The sequence below is a fragment of the Xiphophorus couchianus genome, chromosome 15, assembly GCF_001444195.1.
Source record: "Xiphophorus couchianus chromosome 15, X_couchianus-1.0, whole genome shotgun sequence".
Classification (NCBI taxonomy): domain Eukaryota; kingdom Metazoa; phylum Chordata; class Actinopteri; order Cyprinodontiformes; family Poeciliidae; genus Xiphophorus; species Xiphophorus couchianus.
In genome coordinates this window covers 17,204,565-17,226,630 of record NC_040242.1, presented here as the reverse complement: position 1 = coordinate 17,226,630, position 22,066 = coordinate 17,204,565, and the positions used below count along the sequence as shown (strand labels likewise).

General features: G+C 40.2%; 2 long non-coding RNA genes across 2 annotated transcripts; one reads left to right on the top strand and one right to left on the bottom strand.

Moving 5' to 3' along the window:
* Positions 1–3,860: 3,860 nt before the first annotated feature.
* Positions 3,861–9,278, bottom strand: LOC114158338 (uncharacterized). Its single transcript, XR_003598395.1, has 2 exons — positions 9,032–9,278; positions 3,861–4,300 (listed from the first exon to the last, which is right to left on the bottom strand). It is a non-coding gene; the product is annotated as an uncharacterized LOC114158338 (long non-coding RNA).
* A 112-nt stretch (positions 9,279–9,390) lies between these two features.
* LOC114158337 (uncharacterized) lies at positions 9,391–11,646 on the top strand. The gene is made up of 3 exons (XR_003598394.1): positions 9,391–9,553; positions 11,341–11,433; positions 11,561–11,646. It is a non-coding gene; the product is annotated as an uncharacterized LOC114158337 (long non-coding RNA).
* The last annotated feature ends 10,420 nt before the right edge of the window (positions 11,647–22,066 follow it).

Genomic DNA, 22,066 nt, shown 5'->3' with positions numbered 1-22,066 from the left:
GAGTCCTAGTGAATGGCTCACTATTTGTATTAACAGTGATGGCTAACAACTTCCTCTTACATGCGAGATGATGTTTTGCCAGAAATATAATGTCAATCAAAATCTTCATTATGAATCAGAGCTGATATTTTGACATAATTACAAAAAGATACAACGGAATATTAAAAACGTTGACAATGCTCTTTTCATTTAAGCAACATTATTAACATGGTCTGATTTTTTCTTATGAAAACATGCAGTCGTAAAAGTGATGTTGATTTGTTTTAATAATATTTATGATTCAGTCAAACTATTAAGTGAACTACTTGCTACTGCGTACTTTAATATGAGCCAATGCATCCAAAAGCATATGCCAAGCATTTTGGTTTTGATATTTATTATTTTTAGTTACTTTAGATGAAACACAATAACTCACTCAATATATATATAAAAAAAAACCCAATGGACTGGATGTGTAGGGAAAGTTTGAAAACTATTAATTTTATTACTGCTCCTCAGTAATAAAAAATCATAATAATAACTCAAGCAGTCTGACTACATTAATAAATGGTCAACATCAAGGTCCTGGATTTAAAACAAGAATCGTTGTCTCTCGTGCGTCTCCCAATCAATTCCTCTCGTCTGCCATAGAGTCTCTGTTACACCCTAAGTTCCCACTGAGTCATATTATTTCCATATTTATGTAGGCAGCAGCCCCTCCCTTTGATCCGTTGGCTTGTTCAGAGGCTGATCCTGTTATGGCTTGTTTCTGTAAATACTTTGAAGTGCTCCAGGATTAGAAGATTGTGGTCCCATCGCAAAAACAAACAGCTCTTCACACAGATTCATTTATAAGGCCCCTTAAAACATACAAAAAATCATTCAGTAACAGTAGGTGGAAGTTTACTCTGTAATTGTTGGTAATTGCGGAGACGCTGTTTATGGGTCCTGACAGCGAAAGAGCCTGAGTGATTGAACTTGGAGCGCGTTTAGCCTTTGAAACCCGACATCAACCCGGGTTCACAAGAACCAACTGTCTTTCTGCTGACCGTTAGGATTGACGTTGGTAAGGATAGAAATAAGGTCAAAATGTGCCACTGTGAAATGTGGCTTATTCACAAACCGCACATAAAAGATTACATCAGTGTATCTTTATCATATAATTTGCTTCTCTCCTGTTTGTTTGCTCACATAAACTGTTATTTATTTTACACAAATCCTCAGCCATGCTGCTCGCATATTGTCCTACTTTAACAATCTAAATGAAAACTTATTCTGCTATTTTACTGAAAGGCAGCCTATGAAGACTGTCTTCATATTTGATGCACAATACGCAACAAAAGTGAACAAATTGAGTTTTTATGTTCTTTTCTTGCAATAAATTTCATAAATCAGTGTTCCAGACATTCTCCAGTTATCTCATCGGTGATCATCATACATCCTAATTTTTATTTATTTTTTTATTTTAGCAGAAATTATTTTAGTTTTCTTTTCCTAACCAGTGAACAAGCTTTTGGATTCTAAATCAAGTTTGCACAAGTGCGGCAGAAACAATCCGCCTACATTTGCAATTAATTTGTAACGCAAGGACACACTACGCAATCGGAGGAAGTGTCTTGAAAGGGAGACGCCCAGAAAACGAGACGCTGGACGATGTCCAGAAACTGTGCAGTGGAATCAGACAGACAAGTGACTATACAGTATAAAATGTAAACAAAAATGTAAGTCTTAGCACAATGACTTTGTGATTGGTTTTCATCAAAGGGATGATGATCATCATCAAATAAATGTATTGGAATATTTTTTATCCTTGCTTAAGATTAGAAAGGGTGAACATGTGTTGTGCATCAGAGGATTAAATGCAACCAACACCGGTGTACTACAAGTTTCTTAATAAAAAAAAATCATGGTTTTATTTAACCACACCAGCTGGTGTAAACACATTTGTGCTGTTATATTGGCTATACTTACCTTTATTGTAGCTAAAGATAAAAGCAAGAAGTGACAGGACACACAGAGGTATGGCTTCATTGCTCTACTCATCTCTGGTGTGTTTGCAGGCCCACGGCTCGTCTCACTCCCTGCCTGGAGCATGTTCTGCACAGAAACGGCAGGAGCAACTCAGCATCAAAAAGTGCCAGTTAAACTAAACAAAGTGAAAACTAAATTGCAATACTTAGTACTGTATAATATTCAAATCAACAAAAATTTAAAACTTAGATTTAGACCTTTAAAGTAAATCATATTACCATATCATCACCAATTATGCTTATATAATATAGAACATATATTTTTTTATTTTACCCGTCCAGGGGGTCTTTTGTGGGCTCTAGTGTCCCTTATATGACAGTAGGCTGACAGGAAACGGGGAAGACATGCGGCAAATATCGTCGGGTCCGGGAGTCGAACCCGCGTCGAGGACTCAAGGCCTCCAAATATGGGTCGCGCTAACCGCTACGCCACCACGACACGCCCATAAAGAACGTATTTAACTCCTTGAATACTATAAGGCAGTGGTCCCCAACCTTTTTCTTACCGCGGACCGGTCAAGACTTGGCAATTTTGCTGCGGCCCGGGACCGTCAGATAATGCTTCTGCATGTTGGCGTTCCAGCTAAAGCCTTTTTTTTTGTTTTTGCCCCGATTTTCCCTTTACGACAATCTTACAACGTCCTGCAGTGAGTGGTGTGTTGAATATGCCCGAGCTAAAATCAGGCATATTCAACATTGTCTGGGCCCGATTTAGCAGCCTGTGGGTTTTTTTCCCCTGACTGGGAGCGAGAACGCAGCCTGTTGAATGTGACAGGTAGCCAATCAGAAAGCGCGATGACGTAAGAATGGAGGGAATCCCAAACAGTTGACATGGCAACTGAGTCCGGTCGACATCAGAGGTGATATGTGGAAATGTTTATTACTATATGTAAAGGCCATATTTATACATGTTTATTATTTGTGGCTATGTTTATTCAGTTAAAAATGTTAACTACGAAAAAACATAACTCACCTTAAAATCATAGTGCAGCAAATAGAGCGGCTGCTCCCGCCGTCTTTAATCAAACGCCTTTTCTATTTGTTACGTCTTTTATCGCTTAAAAATGAGACCACAAACTATCACTGCTGCTTCTACGTCGTCATCCGTGTTTGATTATTCTAAATTCACGTTTGGTATGTTGGGGGTTTTACTGGATTTTTCTCTGGAATCGGGATGTTCGCGAGTGGAATCGGTTCGTGCGTGGTGTGTTGCTCCTGCCGTGTCGAACCTGTTGGACTTTTATCGGCTCGTGTAGTGTGTGGTCACGAAATCGGCCGACAATCCTTAAATCGTGCCGTGTGAACCAGACCTAAAACTCACAAGCTCTACTCCTCTCATCTCGTCTCGACCACTGCCGTAACGCTCTCTGACTCTGGTCGCTATGGTAACGTTTACATATCCCTTCGAAATAAGATACAGATGCGCCACAAAAACGAATATTTTACTTTCGCGAAAATTTTAACTGACGATAACGACCAATGGGAGCCCTGAGTTTATTTCTCTGCAACAAGATGGTTCCATCTGGGAGCGATGAGAGACAATGACACCCGAAGTGTTGCTTATGCACAGGGTGCTTGGTCTCTACATGGCGAAGCAGTTTGAAGGCTTCATTCCCTCATTAACGAGCCGGTCACCATATCATGCAGAGCGGGCTTGGAATGTGGGAATCACCTACCGGTCCGGGATAAATCCATTCTCCTGTCTCTTCTCTGGGCCTTTTCCGCTCGCAAAGAAACTTTCCAAAGACATCTGATATGTTTCTTACTCATTTTTCTGCTTGTGAGCTCAATGTAACCTAGAGAGTCCGGTTAAAGGATTTTCAAAATAAAAGCTCCTCCAGACTCACATAATACGTAAAACGGAAATATTTAATAGTTTCTTACGCGGCCCGGTACCAATTGGTCCACGGACCGGTACCGGTCCGCGGCCCGGGGATTGGGGACGACTGCTATAAGGTATAATGGACATCAGCATTACATACCACTGTGCAATAAACAAGAGCTACCATTGTGCTAATTAGCGACTTGTACAAAATAAACCATGAAACCACTAGCATTTTCATTAGCTTAAAGCTAATTTGTCAAAACACACATATAGAACACATATCTCTAGCTTACAACATTCATCAACTCACCCCATTGAGCAATACTCAAAACAGTAAGTAAGAAGTAGCTTAAAGGTTAATTTAGCTCGCTTGCTTCAGCTAATGGTGACAGAAAACCACTTCCGAATTTCCGTCCAGCCACTTCCGGTTCGCCGTCAGGTCACTTCCGGTCCGCGGTGACGCCCCCTGTTGAAATTTGAGGGGTGAATCAAACAACATCATAAAGCTCAAAAATTTCCAAGAAAGTTCCCACATTTACAAAGCGTTCCAGCACCAATCTGGCGGTTATTTACCTTTGTTTATGCTAATGTGCCATAGTTATAAATATCACTATGATAGTCATAAATGAGATTACCATAAGTTTAGTAACTGTATTGTTTGAAACAAAAATTGTTGCAATGCATTTAAGAGTCTAAACAGATGGCAGCGAACGCTACTCCAGCGTGCCAGTTCATAACATGGAGGGAAATTAATTTGTGAGGCAAAATAAATCATGGCTTTCTTCAGTTGCTGTCAGGATATTTCATTCATAATGATAAACTGCAATTTCTGAGGAAATGGAAAGCATCAGCCTCTGTGGGCGTTACCCTTAAAGGCTGGTGGAGTCTCACAGACTGAGGAAATCACAATATCACTTTGCCAGACTTATAACTGTTAGACTTTAGCTATCACATGTAAACAAAAACCGATAAGTGATTTAAGTTGGCATCTAGGGGCGACACTACTCGTACAATCTGTGATGATGTTCATGGCAAATGTTGTTCAAGTGGCAAAATAAAGACTAAACGAAGACACTTAATCTCTTAATCCTTAAAAAAAAACCTCAATTACAACCAACAATAATAACCCACATTTCCTGACTTTTTCAAGTCGAAGCTAAAAATAAAAAAACAAAGCCATCGAAATCAGAAATGTGAACTGGTTCCCAGTCATTATACCTAAACAGTTTCTTCTGCCCTCACTTTTATGAAAGCCTGTGAAGTGTCACACAAACACTGACCGCAGCTGTTTCATGACATTAATTTTATTGTTGTAACCCCCTCCACCCCCATTCGTTCTTTAATTGGCTTCTGTTTGTATCCTCTTCTCATGTGGTTTGTCTACACTCAGCTTAAATGAATGTATGCACAGACTTGCCTGGAAGAAAGGGAAAGGAGGAAGAAGAAAAAAGAAAACAAAACACTCGACTCATGTAAGTTTTTCAGTGGTGGCGGCACAAATGTTGAAGGTCAGAGAAATGATCATCTTTAATTTTGAGGCTGTGAGTCTCTTGATTTTCGCTTGTTGAATGTGGGTGACCTCATCCACTTCATTGCACTTTTCACTGCATGTTTCCTATCCTTTTGCCACTTGCTCTGTGGTATATCGCCTTCATCGTGTGGTCTCTGTCTGACCAAATCACCAAGCTGTGTAAATTGTACATTGGGACAGACAAAGGAGTAGGCTCTCATTTCGACTACTGAACGCTGTGGCACAGTTAAAGAAAAAAAGAAAAGCGGAATGAATGAAGCGCCTCGAATGAATGGGATAGAGTAATGATAACAGAAACACACAACCACTATCTCTGCTCAAATTAAATGATAATGTTGTTGTGGCTCTTCTTGAATGTGTCCCTTTACAATTTAGACGCACAAACGGAAGGACCCATTCTGTACCTGCTTACTGTAGCACAAGATGGTTGCGTTTTCCAGTAATGTCCAAATTCAGAAGTTTTGAACAACATCTATTTACCACAACAGGCCAGGGGAAGTTAGCCATTTTTTATAGCACGCCTAACTATGTGAATAAGCAAGATAAATGCGTACTGCATAGCCAAGAGCCTGTACATAGGAAGTGAAACCCGCAGATTTTATTGTGTTCTTTGGACATGTGTGACTTTACATTCCAGCTTACAACCCGAGACTTGTAAAGATAGTATAACGACAAACGCAGACAGCAACCGGAATAAAAACAAGCTGCCTTGAAAAACACATACATACACACACACATACACATATGTACTGTTTTACTGGAAGAGTGAAAGAGCATTGCGCAGGGAGAAAAAAAACATAGTGGGAAAAACAAGTGGGCAAAACCACTTGGGGAAAAAAAACACCCCATATTATCAAGGGTGGAGATCTGCCACAAGCACATTCCTGATTTAATACTCACTTCATCCCAAGCTATTTCAATATTGGTAAATACTGTAGCGCATCCACACGAGCTGGGGGGATTGTGCTGCACCCGGCAGACATAACACCTCGCAGAAATGAGACAATACTGCGGTTGCATTGGGAAACAGGAGCGAGCGATCTGTGTAAATGTCTGTCTGTCCGTCCAATTAATCCCTGGCCTAGTGACATGAAGGTGCGTCCCAGCAAATCAAAACAATAATTTCCAGAATTCAATTAAAATAGGGGATCCCCTATATTCCATATAGATTTATTACACACAGAGTGATAGAATTAAAGTATTTTCTATCAATTTTCATTATCATGGCTCTTTATTATCTGAGACAAAAAAAAAATGTATGTTACATCCATGTCAAGGTCTACACCAGGATGAAGAAGCTGCTGACTTAACAGTCATTAACACCCTCCACAAGTAGGGAAAGCCAAAGCTGCTAAAAGTTGTAGCTAAAGAAGCTGGCTGTTCACACAGTTCTGCAACTATTGAAAGGAATTTTTTATTGAGTATATTGAGTAGAAGGAAAAAATGGGGTTTGTCAGGCACCTATCAAGTCGGCTTTCTTCACCGTGAGTGTGTGGGCCATAAGAAAGAAAAAAAAGAAAATAAAATAAAATCTGAATCAAGAATGCTATTTACTGATATTATGTAGTATAGTTCTCCAAGAACTCAAATTTGAAGTTTTTGGTAATACTTTATTTGAAGGGGTGTGCATAAGACTGACATGACACTGTCAAACATGACATAACACGAAGGAGTCTTGATGAATGTTGTCATGAAGTGTCCCTCGGTAAATAATGACACTTTTAATGCAAAGTTGCATTAAAAGTCCTTTAAAAGTGCCAACTTTGCATTCTTTCATGAATAATGACACTTTAATTCAAAGATGGCACGTTTAATGGACTTTTAACGCAACTTTTAGAGGAACTTTGCATTAAAAGTGTAATTATTTACCAAGTGACACTTGGTAAATAATGACAACAGTCATAGACATTCATAGACTCCTTTGTGTTCATAACAGGTGTTATGTCATGTTTATGACAGTGTAATGTCAGTCTTATGCACATGTTACCAAGTTTTTTAATAAGCTCAACACTATTATCAGCACAAATGCTTGAAATATATCACTGTGAGTTTAATGTGTCTATATAATAAGAGTTTTTGAATTCAGAGTCCATTTACTAAAATAAATGTGAGATGTTACTGTACAGCAACATCCATTTTCTGTCGTTTACATTTAATTGGCTCCAAACAGGGAGGTCAGACCATTTGCATTTTTTTCGCACAGCTTGCTCCACAGATCTTTTTAATATCTATATTTATAAGAAAAACTGCAGTCTTCTTATTGCACAGTATTGTCTTCATCCTGTAGCCCTGCCATGCCCTCATCAACATCATTTCTGAGCCAGTCAAACAAATGCCCGTACTTGCCTAGACATTCCCATGAGCTTCCTCCTGAATTCAACAACTTTTATAAACCTGGCTCGTCGATTGGTCTTCAATGGTCGTCTTGCACAACGAAGGTAACAGTGGTCTAGGATTCCTTCTGTTTATGTCTGTCTGCGTATGGATTTGTGGAGCCCAAAACTCTGTAGAAATGGTTTGGTGATCTTCTGCAGCCAAATATGCGTAAACAACTCTGTTTGAAGCCCACATAAATCTCTCTGGTTTACGTTACACTTCTACAAAGCTCAGTGTAAAACAGATAGATCTGTGTTTTTAACTCAAACAGGCGCCCACTCACATCTGATTGCGATTTTTTCGACCCAGACTCCAATTTCAGCTGTTGATCCCGGAATTATTCATATATTTAGAAAGGACTGGCACCGAGTGTAATATCTGATTTGTTTTTTTAAAATGTGACCCCCAACAAAAATATATAAAATCATTCCTGCACTTTTGTTTTCGTGCGGAAACTGCCTTTTTTTTTTCTTTGATGGCAACAAACCAAACCTTGTTTTTGGTCATCTTGAGAAAGCGTCTTCTTGTCAGTCCGTCCTACGGCTCAAGTGTTTGATAACACTTCAAATGAAAATAATCCACCAGTACAAAACAAATATCTTCTCATATTTCATTGTTAGCTCTCAGATAAAAAAGAAATAAGTGTTTAGTATTATTACAGCCAAATTACATATTAAAATAAGAAAAATGTTGGTTAATTCATACTAAATCAAAGGAAATATTCAAAGCGTTTCAGATTGGGCTTTTCATATTACTTTTTTGAGGCTTTTATTCGTCTTAATTGCATTATCTTAACATTCACTCTTATGTAAATAGAGTTTATGTGTAGCCTTACTGTCTATTGCTTATTCAATCTAGAGAAATTGTGGGTTGTTATCGTGTGCGCTATTACTTTAAGAAATAAATAAACTGCTATCTCGGTATAAGAATCACTTGGTCACTAAGTCCAAGAATCAGCAATAAAACATTAAAACATTTTAACTAAACTCATCATTAATAACGGACATGAAAAGAAAGAAATAACGTCCCAGACTGTGAACGCATAGGGCCAGAAAGAGGAGGCAGAAAAAACGAGCGAGAGACAAACAGCCTCTGAGGGTGAAAGGTCAAAACGCTGACACGTGCAGCAAGTTGAACCTTTCACTTCTGGCGGAGATCACTGCTGGGAGGCCTGGAGGAGAAGTACTTTATTGTTCTGGGTTACGAGCTCCTCGCCAACACTGTCGGGAGCTCCAAAGTCACTCCCTCACACACACACACACACACACACACACGCGCACACGCACATACCGTGGGTCATTCGGGGTTGCCACACTCAGATAGAGTCTGGCCTGGGCAGATTTTTTCCCCCCTGGTAAAGTCTTTATCCCGAACGCCTCGCCAGTCTATTCCAGGAGGCCTGCTAAAATGGAAAAGACGAAGTGGGTTTAACTTTGGACTGTTTCATGGCACGAGTTAATGTATATGAAAAGCCGTCACCTCATAAACCAACACAGTTCTCCTGCTCATGCACCTAGTTAATGTACTCACTTTTTTTTTTTTCCAAGAATCCATTGAGACAATGATATTATTTATGTGCTATAAATTCCCTTGAAGAACTCAACTTCAAAAGCAAACAATAAAGAGAAAATGTATACAGTCCAGGTCATGACCCCTCCTAATCAGTGTTTCTTTTTTCAGATTGAGGCTGTTTGAACACACCAGTTCCTCTTCCATGGCAACGCATGACCAGGTGACATCATAGAGAAGGGGAGCGCTGAGAAGAGCGTCTTAAACTCATAAACGGATCAACAAGGTTTGAGCCCTTCTTAGGTAGGTCAATCAGAAAGTAAAATCTTCGTAAACAAGATTAATTTGATGTAAAGAAAGTGAATAATGATAGCAGATGTTAATGAGGGGATGAATCCTTCACAGCGACATTCACACGTGGCAAAAAATCTTTATGTTTTTGGAAAAACTGAGAAGCTCCATGCAGATTAATTTTATTTCCAGAAAGCTGTGAAGCCAGGGGCTACCTTTAGCCTCGCTAGCAGCTAACAGTTTCCAGTTGCATGGTTCTCACTTCCACCTACCTAGATATTGGGCGTTCCTGCCTGCCTTGACAACTGGTCAACGTTGTCAAGGCAACAAAGGAACTCAAAGCTACTTCCTTTTTTTCACTTTAACGTGCCAACAGCAACTGGATAGCTGTTAGCACGTCATTGCTAACTCCTCATTAAGAAAAGGAGCCATTGGTTTCCACAAAACGTCGAGGGCTCTGAGGACTGGACTATACGTGCTTCAGGACGGAGCCACACCCGTTGCTCATCGAGAAGAACAACTGTTACAACAATTATGTCAGACTGTACAGTAAAATTGGAAAACATGGCGAGATTTGCCACTAGTTGCTTTTTGACAGAGCTGCAATACAGTGCTGAATACTTGTAAAATATATTGACAAAGTCTTCAACTAGCATCGGTATTTCGCGATGCAGGTTTGTCTTTGACACAAATATTGTGTCATTTCCTGTTGTGTGATTTCATGGCATGGGATATTGTTTCATTACTTGTATTTTTAAAATAATCTCTCTGCTAATATTTTACAATAATAATAATATTTTGCGAGAGGTGGATGCGTCGAAGTAGTGGATACTAAAACCTAGAAATTGTCTTCTAACATAATTCACAATGAAGTACACACGCAAAAAAAAGAAAAAACAGCATTTTTATAAGGCGGACATTAGCAAATATAATTCAATACGTCAAACTTTAAAATTTAAGTGAGTTGTTTTGTCTCAGTCTGTATCTAATGCAAATCTTTAAAGCCAGATCCCCATCAAATCTGACCACAATCTGGGCTTTAACTTTAAGTGCTGCTCATTGATTTATAATAAACTCTGGTAAGTGTCAGTCTGAGAGGTAGCAGAGAGGAGTGCGATGATGATAACCTCAAATGAATTCTCCTCTCTCCACCCTCGTCCGCAGTTTATTAGTTTAGGCCAGAGGCCACTTGTAGCCTTGCAGGGTGGACGGTAATTGTGTGCGTGCTCCTTAAGCACCGACCGCAGCAATAATAGACTGAATTATACAATAAATTCCCTCCAGATGTGCTCCCTCCACACCCAAACATCCACTCCAATTTGACAATTCGCACAGCCACAATCTGCGCAAGGAGGCCTCTGTACACACACACACACACCCACTCTTTTACAAATGCACACACAGAGATGAAGTGGCTTAGCTGCGGTGTTTGCACTGTCGGATTGTTTCCATGCTGGTGTTAGCTCGCTGCGTTTCCTCACTGCTGGTGTAATTACAGGTCGTATTAGCTGATAGTGTTTGGCTAACCTCCTAATAGATGTCCTCCTGAAACCCAACAGAGTCCGTTCAATAATAAGCAGCCTTTTTTTTAAGAACCCAGAACGGAATTATACGCGCCAGATACGAAGGCAAACGCTTGCAGTATAATTGCTCCAAAGCAAACAGACACAAAGCTTCAGATATATATCGAGACTTTAAATCAAAAGAGCAAATTTCATACCCGGAAAACGCTTGTAGTGAGAGTACTTTGTGTGTGTTTAGTGTCTACAGGAATCTTCCCATCTATTTCTGTCCTACAGGGGCGGCAGGAAATGAGGAGGATAAGGACAAGAAAATGAAGAGAGAAGGAACAGAGTGGTAAGAATAATTATAACGTACGCTGGTGCAGAAATGTGAGTCAGATTTCCGGAGGGGGAGGCAGAGAGGGTCAAGTCCACATTTTTAATGTTTACCTCGGTCTAACATCATAGAAACTGAGTTTCATATTTTTGTTTTATGCCTAAATATTGCCCGGCGCAGAGTTCTGCTGATGCAGGAAGACGTTGAGAGAGAGAGAGAGAGAGAGAAAGAAAGGACAGAGGAAAGGAAGGAGGGAGAGAGAGAGAAAAAGAGAGAGGACTGACAGCCTACCTGCAACTACAGTTTCTTTCACTGTCTGCTGGTATGTTGCTGGTCTTGGCACCAGTGCCACCCAGTGTTCAAGCGTGTGAGAAATTGACATCAAAAGGGCCTGAGTGAGTGATTCCACAGTGGTGGGAAAAGTCTCACAACCTGGATTCACTGTATGGATTAAGCCCAGATATTCCATGAATATAACGGAATATAAAATCCATGATCACGATTGCCATTAGATGGTGACTATATTATACAACAAAGTATAAACAGTGACCTTCACATATATTTTTACCCCTACTGCAGATCTGTAAAAAAGCTTTGGAAGAATCGTTTCATTTTAATTTCATTTGCTACAGCATAATTTAACCCTGAAATATTTGCAGCAGTTCTTTTTTAAAAAAGAAAGCTTTGGAGTTTTTTTTTTTTTTTTTACCTCACTGTATTGTCAGTATGTTCTCTTCTCTTGCCGATTTTGAAGAGTGTCTAGCAGAAATGGGCCTCTGTATTTTATTTTTTTTTTATTTTTGTTTTTTTTTGATTGTTTGTTTTGTTTTTGTTGTTTTTGTTTCCGTTTCATATCTTATACTCATGTAAGGTGACTGGCAGCACAGTGTGCAATTTACTGTTTTTTCTGTTTGTGAAAACACAAAACTAATAAAAATGTTTAAAAAAAAAGAAAAAAAGAAATGGGCCTCTGACTCCACTTATATAGTTTTACAACAAAGGGAAATATGAAGGCACGTATTAATAAAATGTATAAACACAAAATATAAAAGTATAAGATTAGATTATTCTTGTGGCTCTTTATTCTACAATCTCTCCAAGAGAGATTGGGAGCACAACAAAATTGTGCTCCCAATCATGATGTCGTCGACTTTTTTCTATTTTTTGTGGAAGCTATTATTATTATTATTATTATTGAGAGAATATTCATCAGCAATAAAAGATATGTTTATTTTAAGGCCTTTTACCTGCAAATATTCATTTAAAAAGCATTACATAAAATTTTAAGCACCAGCATTAAAACTCTTGCATTGTTGATAAGTTGGTAAAAAAAAAAATGGCGGCAAGAAGTATCACTCTTAAGTTATTCTTTAAACCTAAGCCCCATCAAAAAAATAAATAAAAGTAAATTACAGAAACTACATCTCACTTATTTTATTTGTCACATCAGTAATTGAAGTAGTGTACATGTTTGATTAGAATATTGTTCAAATAAACTTTCAAAATACTTCCCCCCCTCCCCCCCCCCATGCAGTTTGAATGGCAGTTATTTTAAAAATACATTGCACAATTCCTCTACTCGCTTATCCCCTCATGCCACGGCTTCGTCATAAGAAACAAAAACAAAATGTCACAACATAATGTAAGCTGACAGTGTTTTTCTTTGCAACGCTGTCACACGGAGGAGGTTGTGTTTGCTAGGAGGGAGGCTGGCCGTAGTAATCAGTACAGGCAGACTAATTTGTCCGCAGACATATTCCAGAGCACCAACTCCCTTGTGCTTTGCTCAACCTGTTGTCCCAGGTGGCTCCAATGCTTGAATGACCGTTTTACCTGCTCTGGAGCTGAAACGCCGGAGAGAGAAGTAATTCAAATTACACGTCATAACAGGAAGCAGGAACAGGAAAGAGAGTTGGCGTGGCAGAGAGCAAGGGTCCAGGTGCACGGGTTTTTGGCTCCGAGTGGTCTCCGCGGCTCTCCTCTCTCTGTAAAGCGCAGGCGGGAGGGTAGCTGCTGGTAGCTGCGGCCTTTTCATCGCTAAGCGTCGTTATCAAACCCCCCGGGCGTCTGTTTCGCTGCTCCTGTGGGCCGCTGCTTCGTGGGCCGCCGTGGTAAATCATGCCGCGGAGCTCCCTGGCGGATGTTCCCCGATAGCTGCTCCCACCGAAAAAGGTTCAACTGAAATATCAGCAACGCCGTTCGCTTCTTTTATTACCGGCGAAATTGGCCCCACGAGACGAGCCGCTGCAGTTTTTCCTCACACCTTCCCCTGTCCTGCTGTTCGCCCGTGTTTTCCGAGCCACGTTTCTCATGGATGTTTAATCGCCGCGTTGAAGAGGAAAGATGGTCTCCCTAACAGCTGCTTTGATTTATTAAGTTCACCCTCTAATAATTGCCTGCGAGACAGCGCCCCTTCACCCTTTCCGAGCTCCCTCCTGGAAAATCTACAAGCGAAGTTTTCTGTCTGTACGGAGAGGGGAACAATTTAATTTACAGCCACGCTGCTCAGTTTAGAACATGATGGTGGGGGGAAAAAATTACGCCGAACTTGCCCCAGCGAGCCATATTGTAAAACAGATGGAATAAGAGACTAAAATTAGACATTTTAAATCACCAAAACATTCAGAGCTCAACAGGGGCGCCAGTAGGAAGTGTTGTGACGGGCGGGCGCCGGGAAGGGAGGAACACCAAAGCAGAACTTTAGGAGTTTTCTGTAAATGTGTCGCTGATGCTGAGACTGGAATTTATGTCCGCATACTAATAATACAAAATATCATGACGTTAAAAACAATAACAAGTTTAAGTTTGTGTTATCAACATGTTTTTTTTTTTTTTATCAGAATTTCATTCTTAAAAACACGATGCAGGCGTTGGGGGCGATACGATGGACACAAACGCATGTAAAAACTAATTTCCTCTGTTCACATGCATATGGCTTTTGAGTGGAGGAGCTCATTTAAAATTACTCTAGTTTGATCTGGAGTCACAACCTGTCAAATTTTAGAGGCAAGTGACTCCAACTGGATGAGAACCATTTTGAAATTTTAGTCCCACCCTGATTCACTTCCAAACCGGATGAGTCCATATCACCCCCACAGGCTACCAGGTGATTTAAAACAAGCTTCTCTTAATGTCATTTCTTCAGTCGCACAGGTTACAGCAAGGAACTCAATTTGAAAGAGCTCACACCTGCTGTGACCAATCAGCAGCATTGGTCACTGGAAACAAGATCCTGGAGGTCATTTTTAATCAAATGCCCCATTTTTGATTTGCTCTGCCTGTTTCCAACATAATCAGGGCCTTATGCTTACAGGTACAAAACAAGGGAAGAAACTGTATTATCCTTTTATGACTGTATAGTTGGTGGGTGAGGTTTTACATCGTCCCCGCTGCTGATCCGGATCCAGGAAGTGTTCGTTTTCAACAAGTTACCAGTTTAAAAGAAAGAGGATGCTGTCTGGGTATTTTTGCTCGAGTGGTCGTCTGCGAACTTCGTCACCGGAAGCTGCTGTGACCTCTTGGGTGGTCGTGGCAAAAGCCAAAGATGCCGCCGCTGTGTTTAATCTTTGGAAGACATTTATTTGCTTTGTGGATGATTATGCGTGGTGGAAAGTCCCATTAGTTCCAGCGTACCGCCGTTTACAGGGGCCCGTTTGTCCTGTTAGACTGCGGCCAGCCGGTCAGTCCGCCGGGCCGTCCCTTCCAGACCAACATCCAGACGCCGCCCGGCAAACTTCGCCTTTTGCCCTGTGCTGGACGGTTCACATCTCACCGGGGCAGATCGCTCAAAGCCACGCTGTCATCACATCAGCAAACAGAGCCTCGAATTAGTCCATGCTTAACTCAAATATTTTCGCAATTCAAAACTTTAACCTCTGAGTGAACTGCTGGAGGAAGCACGGTTTAGAATATTGACTTTATTATTTTTTTGTTTGCACATTTTGTTGTTGGATCACCAGAGTTTATTTTATTCATTTATTTATTTTTTTTAGCTTGCACATGTGAGCTCATCTGCGAGGCCTGGCCTCATATGGCAGCCATTACCTGCGCACGTGCTCCCGTCTGAAGGCTGATCCACTGGGTTAAACAAATCCAGGCGGCGCAGCGTGGCCCCGCCAGGAATCACATCCATACATCAGCTGAGGAACAGCCGACATGGCAGGGTTAGAGCCGGCTACCGTTAGCCCGGCTCTTATCTCTGATCTGCTAACACCAAACATATTAGAGCTGCTTGAGTTAAAAAGGGGCTGAATCAAATTCAGCCAAATGTGTGTCAAAGATTTTGGATGGAGGAGGAAAAAAAAAAAAAAAAGAGAGAGAGAGCGAGAGCGCTCCTGAGTTTTCCTCTGGAAGCCTGTGACACAAATCATTTCTCATGGATGAAGTTCCAAACAAAGCAGCGTATAGACTGGAATTTTGCAATTATCCACAGCGAAATGCTTTAACAAGCAGTTTGGTGTGAGACAGGGCATGAGCACGTAGCCGCCTCCCAGCAGGAACGGCGCGCAGCTGACAGTCGGGCCGAGTTTGTGGAGCCCAGATACGATTCCTCCCCGAATCATAAGCGCGTGAGATTCCATTTATGTTTATTACATTTCCTGTTTCTCACTTCATCACGTCGGAATTGAAAGTGACAGGGTAATTATCATTTCACCCTAAATTGATCCCAATCCATGTGGGCTGGCTCCAAACATGGAGACATAAGACGGTGGGGGAAAGAAAGGAAGAAAGATGGAAAGAAAGGAAGAAAAAAACAAGAGAGAGAGATGGAAGATGGGGGGTGGGGGAGAGAAGCAGAATAAGGATTCTGGGAGCATTTGGCGATGGTTCAGTCATCTGTAAGACGTATCGCTTGAAGGGTGGAGAGAGATGCGGGGGGAAAAAAGAAAAGGAAGAGGGAAACGTTTGGAGAGATTGCGTTGCGGGTGTTCCCTTGATGTCCCCCTGACAGGAACCAGATTTGGGAGCCGTGCGGCGTCGGCGCTTTGGCTTTTTATTCGTCTGGCTCCACCGGGTTTTTCCTGGCCCGAGCACGGCTCAGTTCGGAGACGCCGTGGCCCACTCATGGAGCCAGTCTGTAGTTTAAGTGAGAATAACAAATGCTAGAAAAAAATAATAGGACCTACAAAAAGAAAGCGAGCGGAGCAGCACAATCCTACTATTGTTCATGTTAGCTAAGCAGAAAGCAGAGTCCAGCCACATCTCTGGGACGTTTTACTGGCTCTAATAAAGAGTGTGTGGTCCCTGTTTCTGGAGCGGGCTCCCAGACTGACTGATATGCTCTGCAGTAATATTGGATGGTTCCGTATCATGTACTTTGAATAGTATAACTTGGCACAGCTCAGATTGGCTCCCGTCACTCCCTGAGCTTTTGCAACGTTAAAAGAGGGACGGCGGGGTCAGAGGACCAAATGGTGGCATGGAGAGGTGAAGGGGTGAATACTGAATGATAAAGGCGGCTGGGAAAAGATTTTCCACAAATAAGTGGTGGTTTTATGACACAGGGTATGCCTCACACCATATATAATTGGGATGTGGCTCATCATCCAGGGAGGCATGGGGTGGGGGCAGCACACTGGAAATGAGTTTCCCATTGTCAATGAGGAGTGTTGTGCACAATGTCAGGGAATATGGATGTACCCTACAGCTAGTTGAAGTTAAATATCTCATTTGAAATTTTGTAAGGAGTCTGTACTACATTTGATCAGTTTGATTGTTTTACTTTTGACCGTTTTTCAACATAATGGTTTCCTCTGCTGCTAGATATTTCGTGCTGACTACGTGTCAATTTATATATCTGGGGATGTTTAATACACTCTGTGAACAAATTTTCTATACTTTGATCTTTGTCTACACTAAAAGCTGTGGTTATGTGACTCCATTAAACAAAACCATTAAATAAACGAAAGTAAATTTGCAAATAAACCAAAGTTAATATACTTTGGTATATTTTGAGATCATAATCTGTTAAATGTCATTCATTTAATTGGACTCGTTGGCCTCAAACGGGGATTAGAACCGAAATAAATCCAAACAGGTATTAATATAAAGCTTCAGAAAACATTGGAACATAAAAAATCATTATAGGTTAGTCTTTTGACTATAGCTTCTATGACTTCACACCTACATATTTTATGAAATACTTAACTACCAAAAAATAACCTGATGCATATACTAATATATACTGATTGTGATGGTGATGCACGCCTGGGACATTATAAATGCAAGAACTTATGAAAACATGAAGAAAAATCCTTGTTGCTACAAATTTTCTGCTTTCAAATTCACTACTTTAAACTGATTTTTTTTTCCAATTACTATAACACTTTGAACATTTATCTTGAAAATAATTACACTGACATATTAGGTTTGCTTTGGGGTTTGTGTCACAAACCATTTAACAATAAAATTCTGAAGGAGGATTCTGATTAGACGCTGTGCTAAAGGTCTATTTTACAACTTTTTTTGCATCTGGACCGACTTAGATCAGCTACGCTTCCAAATCTGTAACACAGACTGTAGAGTCTGGACTGGATTATCCTACGTTGAACATGGATTCTTAAAAAAGTCCCAATATCTGACACATTTATTTGGTTTAAAAAAAAAAAAAATCTCCAAAGTAGGAGTTTCAAGACTTTATTTGACACCTTAAATAGATGTTTTAAGAAACGGAGGTCCAGTTTAAACTGGACAAAACACCAGTTTGAGGGTCTAGAGGCCAAAAAAACAGCAAAATGTCCCTTTTTATTCTTTATTGAGCATGCAGTTTTTTCCGTGACATCTCTGTCAGTCAAAAATCTAAACGATCAATTAGTTTAAAAAAAATCACTTTGGACGTGTCAGAGATAAAGAATATTTTTTTAATTTTCTGTATATTTGTATTATTTGCAGCAGACAGAATGACTAGTCGATGCTAGCTACTTAATCATCAAAAGCTCTTATATGACAAGATTTTCTAATATCCCTAACTTTCTGTATATTTACAAAGGAATATGCGTGACCCTGAAAGAGTAAAAGGTCAAATTATTACTTAAGTTAAAGAACTGGATTATGTGCTTTCAAAAAAATACATAACCGGCGCTTTTCTAGATGCCAAAAGATGCTTTACGATTTCGTTCATCACTCATTCACCCCTCAGTCGCATTCGGCGGTGGAAGCGCGGTTGCCATTCTGCACCTGCGGTCCCTCCAGACAACCACAATCACACCAACATATTTATACACGGGGAACCATGGCGGTTTCAGGCCAGATTTACCAAAACAACACAAAACAAAAGCATGGAACAAACAACAACACAAAAAAAAGGACAATATTTCATGGAGCAATTAGTTACGGTTTCTGTGTCAACACATATCATCATAAGAAATTGATTTAGTGCAATCTTTCCAGTACAGTGGCCGGCACTAGTTGAACGGGCACTGGCCGCTGTCCAGAACCATCCACGATGGGGTTGTTGGGTGAAGTATTTTGTCCAGACACAAATATTTGCTCAGGCATGGATTTAAACCGGTGACCTCATATTAAGTAGCTAATTAGTGAGCTCTAAAACTAATCTTTGAGGGAAAATTTTCATCCTGAGCATTTTAATTGTTTCTATAAGTTCACTGAAAAAAAAAAAAGAAATAGACTTTAATACAACAAACCAGAAACACTTTTCTGTTGTTTCTCTACTCAAAGGAGTTTTTGTTTTGATTTGCTCTCATAATAATGTGATTTGTTGGACTGTATTTGGTTAAAAAGCACACTTTCGTTTTTCAATTGTCATTGTTTGCCCTGTTGATTTGTTTTGAAGGTATTTTGTGACAATTATGAACTTTGTCCAAATTCTGTCATAGGGTTGAACAAAACAATTCAAAGGCAAAACCACAAGAACACAGATTTGAGAGGTTTGATCATATATTAAACTTTAATAAAAAGTATTATATCGCCAAAAGTATCGGCATCGGCTCTGTATTGACTTGGTATTGAATACCAAAACTGTAGTATGGCACCCCTCTAATACGTACCTATAAGGCAACACTAGTCGAAAAAAATTCTTCTTCTCCTTGCAACCCGTTTTACAGCCGCATATCGCCACCTACTGCATAGCGGCGGAGTGTGCAATTTTACAGTGTGTGTATATATATATAATAAAAGAGACACAAAATACACAAAGACGATCAACAGAAGTAATGATCGCTGTACTTGGTTTCAACTAAACTGTACAAGTAGATTTGCTTTGCTGCTGCCCACCTCCGGTTATATGTAAAGGAAATTTTATCAGCTGCAACTTCAAATTATAAGATGATAAACGTTGAAGTCAGAAGGATTTAAAGGACTTAGCGAACATAAATGTGTTTTGTGTTTGTTTAAAAAAAGAAAAAGAAAAAAAAACAAGGCCAGGACCTACAAAATTATTCTCCATCCTTTAGTTTTTTGTTTTTTTTATCCTTAAAATTATTCAGCGTTAAAGCCTGGTTTTACATCACACACACACACCCACACACACGCACATTCATGTGCCTGGCCTCTCCTGTGTGGCGTACAGAAACACACAGTTCGGCCTGTGCTTAATCAGCTCTGTTTTGAAGTGTTCCCCGCTCGCTTTTTCCAGCACAGCCCTCGCAAAAGAAAAACGTCTGGACGTGGGTGGCTTCGCTGGGTCACTGAGCCCACAGAGTGGAGCATTTCATAAGAAAGGGCCCACTTAATTCTGAGCCATACATCGCGTTCGCTGATTTACATGCGGACAGCTATCATTTTGTGAAGGCCTTGACAGTGATAAATGAGGTGTTTTACCTAATAGGTAATAAAAACAAATTACAGGTCTTAAGAGAAAGGATGTTCTTCATTTGGCTCTGTTTTCTGTCTCTCGGAGGGCAGGGGCCAGATTGTTTCCATATGATTGTACCCTTCATTTGTTAAGACTGCAGACAGAGATTAATAACAGCATTAGCCGATGACCAATCTATACTTCGCCTTCAGGTTAATTGAAGGAAAAACGGTCGGAACAACTGGAAAATGGAGGATTATTATTTCCCCTGCTTTTTATTCCTAAGCTATGCATCTGCGTCGAGCAACAAAATCCGTCACTTTTTATTCTTGTTTTTAATTCTGTTAATATTTCTTTCCCTTTGAGTCACATTCTGCTGTTAAAAATAGCCGTTGGCACCGTTTTCTCATGTTTAAGTTTATTAATTGCAGGAAACTAAAATCCCTGCGCTATTAAAACTTGACGGTGAAACATTAACACATAAGTGATATTTACATCCCCCTGGCTGTGTGTTGAGCATAAAAAACATTGTAGTAGTGAGATACACACTCACACACAGAAATCCTCCTCGCTGAGAAAACAGAACATTTTCGCCGTAAGACTGTAAATAATTTAACGTACGAACGCCTGAACGAAGAGGCTGTGTGACTGCAGCCCCTGTCCGTGATCCATCATGCACTCTAAAATCGAATTAGCGAAACTATAAACAATCTACTTATGGTCAGCTGGGATTCGGCGGGTTTTCTCACCGGGTGAGATTCTGACACTGAACGTGAAATGACAAATTGCAGTCCAGAGACATGAACAAAAACGGCGCTCTGCTCTGACCAGCACTTCTTTTTTTTTTTTAATATAAGAAAAAAATATTTTCCCACACAGTACTTAGTAGGTGAGGGCGTGTTATTCTTAACCGGTTTGAATCACTACTGGACTCTGCAATTCCCACAGAGCTCGTATATAAGCTCTCTCAGGTTTCTTCAGCTGGGTGTGAAAAGGTTTTTCCTCCCGGTGCGATGCGAGCCTGACGGAGGACAAGTCGCCTTTTATGTCCCGGCAACACGGACCCAACGCATCGCAACGATGGGGAAAGCAGCAACATGCCAGGCTTTTGTTAGCAAAGATCCAATCATTGTGCAGAGCATCAAGCCTCCTTTACTGTGATAGTTCTTCAAAATGTCTCAAGCTGATGCTGACTGACTGGAGAGCATGTGTGGATTTCAGTTTTACAATTTTGCGTTGAAATCAGAGCTGGACTTTGACTGGACCGTTCTAGCACATTAATTAGCTAAACCATTCCATTTCTTCTCTGTGTTTAAGGTCCTTTTACCTCCATGAATCTTGCCGTCAACCTGTACCAGCTATGCTGAGGAAAAGCATGATGCGGCCACTACCATGCTTCACAGTCGGTGTGGTGTAATTAGGGGATTTTTAAATTTATTTTTGATATTTGCTGTGTTTCCTACATGGCTTCTGCTAAAGTGAAAACACAACTTTTTTGTCCCTTCTTTCTTCTTTTGGTCAAAGAGTGACAACAAATTCTACCACCTAATTCCAGGAAGAATCTGGAGGTTTTGTACAGAACTTCCAGAGTTACCATTGAAACCTTGGTAGTTTCTCTGCTGAATGCTCTAGGTGGACGGCCATGTCTTGATAGGTTTGCATTATTTTTCTGAAAGTGAATAAACGTGGAGCCCTATTTTCTAATTAAGTGACAAATGTAAGCCACCAAAACACAAAGAAGCACCACACTTTGACTTGTATTTATATATGTAAAGATGAAAAACTACCCATCATTTTTGTTTATGTGCATTTTTGTTTATGTGCGAATGTATAAATTGCATAATTATCCATGACTTTATGTTCCTCTGTCATAGTAAATTATCACAAACTAATGGATTTTTTTCTCATTTTGTTGTCATTTCTGCCAAATATTA